The 14,201-nt window shown below is 44.0% G+C and overlaps 1 protein-coding gene across 2 annotated transcripts in view; it reads right to left on the bottom strand.

Annotated features, from left to right (window-relative positions):
• Positions 1 to 14,201, bottom strand: part of NCALD (neurocalcin delta) — a 146,668-nt gene that overhangs the window by 99,993 nt on the left and 32,474 nt on the right. Inside the window, exon 2 of one of the 2 annotated variants that reach the window (XM_087825313.1) lies at positions 1,468 to 1,516. The gene's annotated coding sequence lies outside the window, so the exon portion shown is untranslated. Of the gene's footprint in view, positions 1 to 1,467; positions 1,517 to 14,201 lie in introns of those variants that run through there. The other variant, XM_087825315.1, reaches the window with a different exon arrangement.

Below are 14,201 nucleotides of genomic sequence, written 5' to 3' on the forward strand. Positions count from 1 at the left end.
GACAGGGCCTGTGAGAAGCAAGTGGCCACACGGCGAGAAATGTGAACAATACCTAGGAGATGAGAGTGCCCCAGGAGACAACCAGCAAGAAAGCGGGGAACCGCAGTCCTACAACCTCACCTTAATTCTGCCAACAGTCACATATGCTTGGAAGAAAAGATCCCAAACTTCAAGGAGGAACACAGCCTGGCCAAAATTTTGTTTACATCTCTGTGAGACCCTAAGTGGAGGGTCCAGCTAGGCTTCACCCAGATCCCCGATCCACAGAAACTGGGGGATAATCCCAATACTAATTTATCTATTTTGTGGCTCCAACTGTTCCAGCTTTGGCACTGAGAGCACTTTCTCTCCTTTGACTCACATTGTGTCACACGACTATGAGGTATGCTTTTTTGTTTTTCCTTTTAGCACTTCCTTACTTTCTGGCACTAAAAAATGTTCCAGGCTCATTTTGCATATTTCTTGCCACAGTCTTAAATCAGCCATTTCTCGAAGAGCTCTAGTTCCTTTTATTAGGAAATAATCATTGGAAGCCAAAACTCGGATGGTAGGTATGGTGTCATTGTTTCTAGGCCAAACCCGTTTTTCAATCTCTTAATATGGGATCTTGGAGCCCCCCTGTATGTTTAATTTTCATTTATTCAACAGACATTTTTACAGACATTATTATGTGCCAGGCATTTAACATTTTGAAAATATTAACTCATCTAATCCTTGTGATAACCTCATAAGATAGGTAGTATTATTAGCCCCATTTATGGACAGAAAAACAGAGGCACTGAGAGGTTTGGACAAGTGCTCCAAATCCTGTAGCTAGTAAGTGGAAGGGCCAGGAATTGATCCCAAGCATCTCCAGATTTGGGGCACTAACCATTGTACAACATTGCCTCACAGTGGTGAGGACCTCGCAGAGCATAAAACTGGTGCCCTTTAAGATACTTCTTGGGCTGTGGCCCAATTTAAAATAAAGGAAGAGGCACATGTCGTAATGTGCTTCCTGAGAGGACTCTGGAAGCTGCCCGGGACGAACCTGGTATATACACACGATGACAGATGATAACTAGAATTAGTGGGGTGATCACACTATAAAGTATAAACATGTCACACACCTGAAACTAATATAACCAATATAAGAATGTATACTAACTATACTTACATAAAAAATAAACTAACAAAATTAAAAATAGAAACCATTCCACTCAGTGGTTGCAAATATACTTTATTACATTATAAGTAATATTCAAGGGTAATGGGCAGTTCCTTATTTATTTCATTTCTACCCATTTTCCTTTCCACAAAAATTAAAGAGGGGCTCTCATATCTTTTCCTATCTATGAAACTCGCATTCTTTATGCTACTATTCACTGATAAAATATTTGAATGAAATTCTCTCTCGTGAAAACCACTGAACAAAACTGCAATTTCCATTTACAGCCAACTGAAAGAAAAATTAAAATGTACACTTACTTTTGACTGTCACGAGTGGGTCGTTCCAACAGACCGAAGTTGAGATGATCTAAAAGAAAACAGGCAAAACAACCCTGCTGAATGCAAATAAATATATGAATGGACTATTTGTAAAGTCATTATCCCCACCTACTTTAGTGGCAGAGCGCCACTTCCTATGATTTGGGTTTAGTTGTCAACACCTTTGGGAAAGGAACTACAGGTGGGGTGGAGGTGGGGCTCTGTAGAAAGGACTCACGTAGAAAGAGAAGGAAGACTTTTTTTAAACTCATAAAACTCATCGATTATAGTTATTGACTTCTTGTTGGTATTTATAAACTTCTTGGAAGAGGGCACAGACCCAAGGGAAGGGACAGTCAAGAATGGGGGCCTTCGTTTGTCAGTTCAGAGCAAGCACCAAATGAGCTGCCTTCAAGATCTACCAAAGCTTGGGGACTTTCCAAAAAGAATTAGCAGACACAGTGTCTTAATGCAACAATAAGAAATCCCAGTGACATGGGTCAGTGAATGGGAATAGAGAACTCGTTTGATTTATCGGTCAGAAGAAAGGAGGGACCAAAGAGGCTGGCCTGTGAGGAGCCTCACCTGCCCAGCACGTCTGATGAGAGGGCTTCCAGGAAGGGGCCCTGATCACTCAATTGCACGCCAATGGGCGCGGAGAGGGGAATGGGCTCTCAGCTTTTGTTTCTGGCATTTATAACCTGTCTTTGAGAAAAGTGCATTTTGGTACCTCTGGGAGCACCCATCTAGACAATCTCATCAGTTTATCTCAGACAGTTAAAAAACTATCAGCAAGGTCAGAGCCCTCTTGGAAAACTTGTTGAAAAAAAACATCTCAACTCATATCATTGAATTCTTAAATATCACAGCATTGTTTTTATCAGGGACATGATACCAAGAAATGGGCAACTGTTTGGGTTTTATCCTTCCTTTTTTATTATCAAAAGTCAACTCTAGCAATTCAAGAAGAAAAAGTATTCCAACTGACGTGTTAGGAAAAAATGTGATATTCTACCGATTTCTGTGTATTCGATGATGTACCAATCACTGCAAAATGCATCTCAGTCCATACACCAAGGATCAGAGTCGTCTAAGCATTTAGCAGAGAATTGAATACAGTTAAAGCAGAACTAGGAGCTTTACCAAAAGTTAACACATTTGCCTCTTTGAACATAGATTAGAGGCAATATATTTCCGTGATAAGAACCTCAGCAAGCTATTTAACTTCTGGATGGTCCACAAATGAGAGTTATGGCCTCTAAGTCGGTTGGGTGAGACCAGGAGATGAGAACATCACATGAGAGGCATTAAAGCTCTGTCTGTTCTCTAGGCCATTGGACACGGTTCATGAATCCGCTCATAGAGGTACATGGAAACACAACCTATCTTACCCATTTTTTCTCAGAGATTGATAACAAAGTGGTGGAGGTGGGGTGGGAGGGGCATGGACACGTGGGAATGCAGGTGTAAATAATCAGCAGTGTATATTCTGTTGTTTATACAGGGGTGGGAAGAAGTAGGTTTACAGCTGTGATAAGCAAAACAAAGTTTATTCTTGTATTACTATTTATTTATTAATTGTGTTATTTATTTGTACAACTGTCAACCTACTTTGGCCCACCCCATATAATAGCTGCTTCCACTGAAACATATACACGAAAGAAATTTTGTAGATTTTGTATGTATCTTGATAAGTTAAATAATCATTTCCAGGCGAAAGGGATAGGGTAGGAAGAACTCAGGAGTGAGCATGAGGATTCTGGGTCTCATCCGAGCTCAGCCATTAGGCAGCAGTGGGCTAATTGGAGGAGTCACCATTGCTAAGTCTCTACTCCGAAGGGGTGGCTACTCACTCTAAAATCCCTTTCCAACCCCCATTTCAAGCTGATCTTTACTTTTCCTTGACAATCTCTATCAGGAAGTTTATGATTTTTGAACAAATAAATAAAGACAGCTGGCCAAATGTGCTTTTACAGAAGCCTAAAGTGAATCCTTTTTTAATGGTGACAGTGCTTAAAATAGTTACTATAAATTATTTTGACTTGCATATATAAATTTTAAGGTTTATGGTATGAAAGTCTAAAAAATGTTGGACAAAAACTGCTTTGAAAAGTTTTCAATGTTATATGAAGATACTGTATTTAACCACTATTTGTAATTATCCTATCAGTCAGCCACACCATCCCTTCATGCTAACGATGAATGAAATGGTTTCTGGTCTCTGTGCTGGTATCTTTACCCAAAACTTGGCATTTTTCGCTGAGCGGTATATTCCGACAAGTACTCATAATTAGAACTCTACAGCTCTTTACATTTTATTCTAATTTGATTTAATAAGTCTGGCGATTTGAATTTCAGAACCCAACCCTAACTTTCCTCAGGAAGTGGAAAAGGCTGAATATTTATCCATCTGGGGGAAAAATGTACCATGCTCCAAAACACAATTAAACTGGAAACAGATGACATCCATCCTCTCAGGGGCGTTCAGCATAAGCTAAATATACTCACAACCCAGCTGACCGTTTATAAACACGGCTCCCACGCAGCCGTGGCCCTGCTCTGAGGGCAGCCCATTCACTGATCCGCAGTGAAAGTCATGAATGAAGCCGGGGTGGGGGCCACGGCAGCCAGCACGCAAGCAACACTGCTCTAATTCACACAAACGCTGAATAAAAACAATGAAAAGCATTCCGTTGTTCTGTTTTCTACTTTTAGACACAGTACTGGAATGAGGATTGATCCACTTATCTACACGTTAGTAAAAATGGGCAGAAAGTAAGGAGGGAACAGGTTCAGTGGGATTCCAGGTTCTCTTAGGGCACCGTTGCTATTGCCCCTGTTACTCAGAGCACACCCTCACTTGGCCAGGTGCTGGCCTGCGCTTCCTTCTGATGCTATGATTCATTCTATTGCCACGATTTTTGTGACTCAAGTTGAGAGGAATAGGTATTTTTCTCACTTCTTCCTCAGAGCTGGTCTTAAATGCAGAAAGCATGCTATGAAAAAATAAAAACAATAATAACACATAGAAACCAACCTGATCCCAGAGAAGAGAAATTGGCTAAGTAGGAGTTAAACAAATGTCTTATTTAGCCAGCTGGTCAGTCAACAACATTAACAAGGCAGAGCCCACATGGAATTCCCCCCTCTGTCCAGGCCACCTGCGATGTCCCGCTTGGGAGGATGGCTGCCTGGGCTCAGAAGTAGACAAATACACTCATCCAATAGCCATACAATAAGAGATGTATTCATTCATTCATTCATTCATTCATTCATTCATTCATTCAACAAACATTTATTCAGCATCCACCATGAGGCAGGGGAAGACTAGAAATGAATGACATGATTCACCTTTAAGGTGCTCACTCCTGGTGGAGGAAAGGAAGCCAACTAGTCATTTACTTTCAAATAAACAAATGAAGTAATCAGATGTGAACAGTTTACTCAGGGATGTAATATACAGCACAGGGAACAGAATCAATAATATTGTAATAACTATGTATGGTGACAGATGGCTACTAGACTTACTGTGGCGATCACTTTGTAAGGCATATAAATGTTAAAACCCTATGTTGTACACCTGAAACTAATATAATATTGTATTTCAACTATAATTAAACATACATTTTTAAAGAATGTGAATAGAAAGCTAGACACAAGTACACGTGAATGCCTAATCTGAGCAATATGCTCACTCCTCACTCTTTCCTTGTCACTGTCTATGGTTTTCTTCATGAGTGCTTGGTTGTTAGAACTACTGCCAGTGGATGTCATATATTTATTTGTTTATGTTTGGTTGCCTGTCTCCCCCAGTAGAAAGTAAGTGCTTAAAGACCTGGGGTTTCTTTGGTTCACTAAAGCAAACCAGCCCCTAGAACAGAACATCACACCTGGAAGCTGCTCAATAAATATTTATTGACTAAATGAATGTACGAGTCAATAAACATTATAGAAGTAATTCAGAAAATAGAATGATTATCTGGAAAGATGGGAGGAAATGATGTTGGGTTATTACAAAAGGCAATTAAGTTTTGATAAAGTGGTTGAAAAGTCAGTGGAGAGTAATTTGCTTGGCAGGTCCTCAGGCATATCTAGCATTAGGTCTGTCGAGTGCAGGTAGTTTTGTCTGCTTAGCGTCCCGTCATCGTGGAACTGGCTCCATGTGGCTTTGGTGGGGCAGCCAATCCCAGACCTCTGCTCCCCTGACCACAGGGGAGGGCCCAGACCCAAGCTGGGCCAGCTGGATCTCCTCCTGGGCATCTGGCCCCGAGCCACTGTGCTATCAGCAGTGACGTCCCCTCAGAAGGATGGTTCACACGGTCTTGCTCCTGAGACCCCCAACTATCCTGGTTCCCATCTTCCCCAAGTTCTGTCTGGTCGGCTCTTCCCTAAGTCCTTTAAGCTATTAATATCCTTCCAATAAACATTTTTTTCTGGCTCCAGTAGTCTCAGTTTGTTTCTGTTGATTACATCCAAAGCTCTCTATGACCACAGGGGCTGATTAAAAGATGGTGTGGTTTGGAAGTACTCACAATAAAAAATTTTTATTGAACATTAGCGATGCGCAGGTACTGAGCTAAGCTCTTTATAGGAGTTATCCGATTTAATCATCAGGACGGTCTCCATGAGCGCCTGTCCGCATCAAGGCCCACAGACGGTAAACATGCCCAAAGCTCCCACTCTACCAGCGGCAGGGCCATCGTTTGGCTCCAGAGACCGAAGTCTTAATAGCTTCTCCCCACTGTCCTCCTGGGAGCCACACGTGTGTGATAAATAACTGGCATCGTGACCAGGTCCGTGGGGTTGGGGTGAGGGATGGGGTTGGGGTGGGGTCTCTAGGGAGGGTTAAGGTAGCAGCACTAGTTTCCCCGGTCACGATCCGGGGCTGCTCCCCCACATGCTGAATTGTGTTTGGGGATTTTTCCCTCCGTCATGCAAGGAAATTAGAACTGTCAGTTTCCGACGGAGAAACGCTAAAACCGACGGCCGAACAGGTGGTTCCAAAGCCTCTCTTCGGGTAGGAGACGCTGGCCCTGCTCTCCCCTCCACAACCTCGTTCATTCTCCTGATTGCTGGTTCGCCACTGTCCCCACCAAGGGCCAGACCCAGCCAGTTTATTTACCCCCCGGCGCTGGTCCTCACCCTGCCCTCCTGTGCCCCCCCCCCAAGCTCTTCCTCCCACCTCATTTTACCTTTTTCACCAATTTGTTCATTGCCAGTTATTCTGAAAATAGGCAGGGTGGGGTGGGGGGGGTGCCAGTGACTTCGCCTTCTCAACTAGAACCTCCTTATCGGCGTCATAGAATCAGGAGGGGAAGGCCGTGTCCCCAACACTACCGAGTCCAGCGCTGCTGAGCCTGGGGCCAGCCTGGACCGTTCCACCGACTCTGCGGGTCTAGGGGTCAGCCAGCCGTGGCAGATGGAGTCCCGAAGATCTCTATCCCAAGGACCAGTGAAGAGGCGACAAGGCCGACTGCTGCCAAACAGCGGCTTGGGCTTTACATAGGAAGCTGGCTGACGACCTGGAGCAGCTCACTGGTCTTCGGTCTGGGTGGGAAATCGAGGCTCCTCCAGTGGAGGAGGCCGGGCCTCTGCTCCAAGGCTGGCCGGGCCCGCCGGCAGCCCGCAAGCCCCGCTGAGCCGAGGAGGGTGCGTGTGAAGTCAGAGACTAGCAGGGAATTCGCGGGAAGTGGGCGCAGCAGCGGAAGGAAACCGGGCTGGGGCGCCGGGGAAACACGGACCGGACCACGTCCTGAGCTGTGAAACAGTCAGACATTACTTAGCAAGGAATATGAACATCTCTGACTTAATCTAGTCACAGATGCCTCGAGTGACAATTAATAACCTTCTCTTCATATTTCTTTCCTTTTTTTGGCAGTCCTTTCACTTTCATTTTAGTACGACACCTACTCTCATTCATGGGGACCAGGCCTGTCCCAGTCGCCGTGCGAGCACGTTACATACAGCATCTCTTTTACTTTATATTACAGTCCTAAACAGGAGAAACTGCTGTTCTTATCTTACATATAAGGAAACAGAGGCTTGGGGAGGGGACAGCTGATTGATGGGGTGGGACCCCACACATGTTTCATGCACAGCTCACGTCTGTCCCATTAGAGGCACTGGCTGGTTGTAAAGCGCTTGGCATCTTTCTCTTGATGGACAGATGGCCATCGTAGGGTCCCCACTGCACACTGCGTATCACTTGAGGAGAGATTTTTCCGTAACCCTTGCCTTCGGCACCCGGGATCACATCCCATCTGCCCCTGGAGCCCTGGCTCCATGGTGTCTTCCTGGGATAGCCGTCAAAACAGCGGAGTCCACGCCTTCCCCCACCAGCACCAGTGCTGAGTGTGGGTGTGGGAGGGGGGTGAGCATGTCCCTCTGCAGCCAGAACATCAAATGCCTTGGTCATCACTTCAACTATTTACAGTAAAAAGGGGGAGTGCAGGGGAGGGGAGGAGGTATACGGACTCCTCTAGGGCTGGCAGTGCCCTGTGAGCGGTGCCCCGGGGGCCTATAGTCTGCAGGCACAGCCAGGAAGTAGAGGAAAGGCCCCGGGATGGTCCTCGGCCAGTGGAGAGTGGGAGCCGACTACAAAATGCCCTGCCACCCTCCAGACACAACTCTCAAGTAAACATGTGCCCCACTGCTTCTTCAGATCCCTGCCTCAAAATCTGCGCCTGGAGAGAAACCAGAGACATCTTCCAACGACCCTTTTATTTCCACTGGCAGACCTGCTTCCGTGTGCATGTGTTTTATGAGGCTGTCAAGCTCATATGAGGACTGTCTTCTCATTTTTTAACTAACCAGTTATTTCCCTTAACCACGGCTCCCTTTAAAGAAAGGGATGCATGAGAAACAGCAAGCCATAAATAACTCGCTCTTCCCTTGCTCGGAGTCCTGACGCCCAGTCGCAAAGCCCCGTTAACAGGAGAGCTCCTCAGGGCTACTGACACTAACACCCCCTTGCTCTGTTAAGGTAGGGGGCAGACACTGAGCATCCTGCAGTAAAACAAAGCTTAAATGATGCTAATCTAAAAAGTTAATTAGAGAATATTATTTTGCTGTCAGATATTTAGACATAAATCACAGGCAATTCATATAAATGACTCTAAAGTTTATCACTTTCAAACAAAAAACTATCTAGAATTTTTTTCTTTGGCACTATTCGTTTTTCCCCCACTACACACACACACACACACACACACACACACACACACACACACACACACCCCCCCCCCCTTGACCCTCACACCCGTTAAAACTCAAAGATTCCAGATTTCCTTCAACTACAAATCTTGTGTCTCCACCCTAAGCCAGGAGAACTGCTGTAGGCTGGCTAAATGGTCCTTCAAATGTGGCCAAGCCGTAATCCCCAGAACCTGTCAATGTCACCTTCTATGGCAAGAGAGATATTGCCACTATAATTAAATTAAGGATCTGGAGATGGAGAGATGAACCTGGATTATCCTGATGGGCCCAATGTAATCACAGGCGTCCTTAAAAGAGGGGGGCAGGAGGGTTGGAGTTAGGGAGAAGCGGTAGAAGCAGAGGTTGGAGTGATGGGCCAGGAGCCAAGGAATGCAGGCAGCCTCTAGAACCCCAAAGTGGCAAGCAAATGGATTCTACCCTCAGAGCCTCCAGAAGGGAGCAGCCCTGCTGACACTGTGACTTTGTTTGGCTCCCTGGAACTGATTTTAGATGCCTGACCTCCAGGACTATAAGAGAGAGAGTGAAATATGAGGGTGACAGGTAGGATTCCCCCGGGTAGCACTCTCTAGTTAGGGTCACAGCCATGATTTTCAGTAAAACCGCTCAGCATGGCTGCATGGTTTTCTCCACCACAGCCAGTCTCTCTTAGGTTTAATTAGGGTTGGGGTTTGTCAGGTGAAACATGCGAAGGTTTCAAAGGAATATGCAAAGGCAGAATTATTAGACTGGACAATGGAGGGCAGTGAGGCAATGATGGGCATGAAGAGGAGCCATAAGTTGGTAAAGTCAATGGATCAGAGGTCCTTGTGAGCAAAAATGTGACAGTGGGGCTCTAAGCGGGGTGATTTAGAAATAGAGAAGGCAATGGTCAGAAAGTAGAATGCTAGAGACAGAATTCTGGAAGGTATGTTGTTCTCAGTAAGGACAAAGTCCAGAGTAGGGGTTCTTAACCTTGCCTATATGTCAGAATTGCTTGGGGACCAAAAACAAACACAGGAAAAACCAAAACGAAACGTAACTATACTTAGATCTTTCTCAAAACAAACTGAATCCAAATCGCTTAGGTGTGGCCTGCACATTAATATGTTCTTATCTGTTTTATTAATGGGTTCCCCAGCAGATTCTAATATGCAGCCAAGGTTGACAACCTCTGGTCTAGGGCAGGTTTGCCTTAAAAATCTACCATGTGCAGTGCTTATGACTCAGCTAAAACTCCACGTCTCTTCCACACGCCCTGCCACAGAACCTATCTCTGATTACGTGGTTCTTGCATCCTGCCCGGGATACTGAATTTATTAATCTAAATTTAGGCATATTAATTTTCCCCCTCTTCATTCATTTAATCTTATTGACTCAGATTTTAGCTTATTGAGATAAATTTTGTTTTGACATATTAGCTACATCTTCCCACATTTATGATTAACAGGTGTCTTCCTATAATTATTAAACTGTTAAATGAATGTAACCAAGGCGAGTTCTGTGACATCCTGGGTCCTCTCTCCAAGGATCCAGTACTCTCTGAGTCACACCTTTGTGACTGGCCAAGAATATTTTCGTTTTTATTCATCCCACAAATATGTCATGATCGCCTACTGTGGGCTAGGTCCTATATCCGTTCATGGGGTTGTAAATGTGATCAAAACTGGCATGGTCCCTGCCCTCGTGGAGCTTACTTTCTTTGAGGGAACAAATAAACAAATGAATCATAAAAAGAACTAGATATGTGGTGTGATAAAGGAAAACATACAAACGTTGATAGCAAATCTTGGGAAAGATAACTGGAAATATGGTCTCTAAGCCATACATTGGGCCCAAATTCTTAGTTCTCCAGAAGGCCGTTATGAAAGACTTAAAAAAGTTTCTGAAATCCACAGACCCAAGTCTAACACATCTTCCTGCTCTAACCATGACATGGCATTATTATTTATGAATCCCTACTGCTCCTCTGCAGCTCTTCCTAAAATGCCCATAAATCTTCAGCTTAATAATCCATCCTAGAGTTTATTGAACTCAATGAGCAGTTGTTTCAAGAATCCATTATTTCCCAGTTTGGACATCAGAATAACTGGCCCATCAGACTTCAAGCAGTAATGATAAATTTGTACTTTTATAGCCATATAGTCATTTATTATATGTATAATATAGTTATGTATGTATAATCATTTATTATATATTTTTGTATATAAATACAAGATTATTATTTTGCATCATGTGTATATATAAATAATACAAATAAATACAATGTATAAATATGTATGTATTTGAAGGCCCATATTAAATACTTTGTTTGATGCTGCAATTAGCTTTCTAAGGCATATATGCTTATCTCCCCTTAGGAGTGGGGGAGCCGAAGCCCAAAGGGGCTGAACTCCTCCTTGGTTACACTGTGCTTCAGTGAAGTCATGAGGCTGGAACCCAGATGGATGACTCAGAGCCAGAGCCCCTAACAATCATGTTCTGCGGCGCCTAGTAACAGCCCTGCTGTAGCTTGCAGGTTACACACATTCTGATGTGAAGAAAAGATTAAAATTGTAGCATCGGATGGGCAGGCAAACAGCATGATCCAATTCAGTCTTGCCATTTCTAGTCAAATCTTAGTAATGGTGAACTAATGGTAAAAATGTGCAAGTGACAATAAAAACATACACGTGATTGTATCCCTGAAAATGTCTTCAAAGTGACAGCGGCCCATGGCGCAGCCTCCGGCCTGAAGCTGAACACAGGCCTGTGGCCCTGCAGATCCCTGGTAATGACTGTGATCACCAGGGTCTGTCTGGCCCTGCCACAGGGATGAGTCACCCCCTTGAATTCACTCCTGGAAGGCAACTAATTAACTCTTGCCTTGTCCTTATTTATGTCATTATTAAAACCCTTGTTAAACTGGTATCTAGCGGTGCTGGGTCTGGTGAGGACTCCCCCAGAGAGGGAGCAGCACATTTTCCCCGTTAGAGAGGCGAGCTTTACCTCTGTTCCTTGATGCCAGCAGAAACTTCTCCCACTGTGCCCGAGCGCCAGGGCACTGACTGGCTGTCCCTAAATGTTCAGCGAATTAACGAAGAAATAGGAAACGGGAGTGAGGCAAGAGTGCGAATTGGTGTAAGTGAAGGAAGGTCTTTCCCGCAGTTTGGGCGACGGTGGACAGCACTTTACCTCGATTGAATGTTCCATTTGTCAGTGTTAGAGACTCAGAGGTCCAGCTTAATTGAAAGGAAAGCGCATTTTAATTAATGAGCTGGCTGAAGCGCAGACTAGCTTTAACGAGGCGCCTCCGTAAATCACACAGAAAGTAATTGCATAGGGACCGGTGGCAGGAATCACTAAATGGGCTGTCTCCTCAACCCTCAGTGATTTAGATAATGATTGTTTTTAATTAATTCTTTCTCTTTATTTGCAAATAAGAGTTTCTAAAAGCTTTAAGCAGCTTAACTTTTCTCCTAATCATCATCCTGGCTGACAGAAAAATTTGCTTAGCAAATCCTTTCTTCGTAGTATAAAAATAAATAATTAACTTCTGCTCAGCCCTGTCTAAACAGTTACGAGTTCCGATTTAATTAATGAGGTTGGTAATAATTAAATTGAGTGTGCTTACCGACACATAACATTAAAAAACCTGGCAGAGATAAACTGACATTGTGGGAGCCCATCATTTGCAGGTACTTTCTATTTGACAGTGTCATTTGATTCTCACGGGTCCATGAGACAGCTACTATTAACCCAATTTTACTGATACTCAAACTGAGATTCAGAGAAGTAAAAGGTGTTAAGATCAGACAGCTAGTAAGTGGCAGCGGCCAATGTGATCCTAGGAGCATCTTGCTTTAAAGCCCATGTTGTAGGAAGAGTGAAAAAATCTGCTTCTCTGGGGGGTGGCTCAGCACATAGAGGAGCTTTGAGGAGAGTGGCAGTCAGCACACACTTATTGCCATTTTTCATCACTTAATGTTCTTTTCAAGGTTGCAGCTATGCTATTTGAACACTTATCTGCATCTCGAGCCCAGCAGATTTTGTTCCGTTTGCAATTTTGGGAGGAGGCGTACAGAAGAATCCTGGACTTGAATCTCATGTTGAAATGAATCTCAACTACTTTCAGAAAACAAATTATCAAGGCAGATATCCAGGGAACAGTGGCTGCCTTGGGTAGCAATAGGAAGAATGCGTTAGATATCAAGAGGAACTTCTAGACAATAAGACAAGATAAGGCAGGATGGTTCATTTTAAATGGCCCAACATTTCCCCATCACATGTTGACACGGTTAAAATACAAATTGTTCTGTATTCTTATGAGATGTCTATCAGGTGCAGCCACAAGAATGGACAAGGGAGAACTTCAGGAAAACAAGTTTCTTATATTCTCAGGTCCCAGAAACAGCAGGTATGCCACATGGGGCCATGCAGGCCACATGGTAAAGCCCAAGCCTGTCTAAGGTCAGGTGGCAGCAAGCAGGAGCAAGGGAAAGGTCTGGGCCAGAGCCCTTAGTGGGGTTTTCGTGGGAAAGGCGAGGCCAGGCAGAGTAAACAGCTTTCAGACTGGCTAAAGAATTCCTGCAGGCTGGGCTTTGGTCTACAGGGATGGTCTCTAGTTGCCTGGTATGGGCCCTGGGATGATTTCACATGGGGCGGGCATTGGAGGCTGGAGGCAGTGCTGGCTTGATGTGAATATGCCGGAAAGAGCAGGCGAGCCTCTGGATTGGCTTGTTTTCATATCAAGGCATGCTCCCCCTGAGCCCTCTGCTATCTCTAAGAATTGGCTAGCCCAGGGAGCTGCAGTCTCTCCCCAGCCAGAAAGGTTTTACGATGTGAAAACATCATAATATATAGAAAATAAAAAATATAAACCATGCACAAATATACTAAAAAGCACTAGACATTTGAATCTGGGTAGAGCCCCAGCATCTGCTGAACCTTCAGTGTGACAGCCTTTTCTCCCACGTAGCCTGTGCAAACAGCAGTAGGCACAGCTGGTTTGGGGAAACTCGAGGCAAACACAGCAAGTACAATGAACACAGCCCTTAAGCCAACAGACAATCCAAACCCAAAACAAGATAAGCTCTAGGTTTGGACAAAAGCTATTATAAAGCATCACAACATATTGGTTTAGTGGCACGGAACCTAATTGCTCAGCTGCTGAATGGAAAACACACAACAAAGCTGAATTGTCTTTAAGTTAAAGGCACATCACATGTGACAGCCAAATCTGACACCGAGAACACATTTGTACAGATCCAGAGGCTTCTGAGCAGAACCCACCACCAAGACTGCGAAATATTTTAAGGTAACATTAAGGACATTTTTTAAAAAGAGGGGAAATCCCAAGTTTTCACCAACAAACAAGGCCAATACATTTCAGATTTCAATCTTGTCTGAAATAAAGATAAAGGAGAAGTTCCATTTGATATGTTTCTCTCCGTAGTCTAGGTTATAATACATTTTAAACCTCAAAAGTAATCTGTGCTCTCTTTTATCAGAAATATATCATTCATTCATTCACTACATAAACTAAGGTTATGATTATTCTGATA

Source organism: Miniopterus natalensis, chromosome 16 (assembly GCF_054644295.1).
Source record: "Miniopterus natalensis isolate mMinNat1 chromosome 16, mMinNat1.hap1, whole genome shotgun sequence".
Lineage (NCBI taxonomy): Eukaryota > Metazoa > Chordata > Mammalia > Chiroptera > Miniopteridae > Miniopterus > Miniopterus natalensis.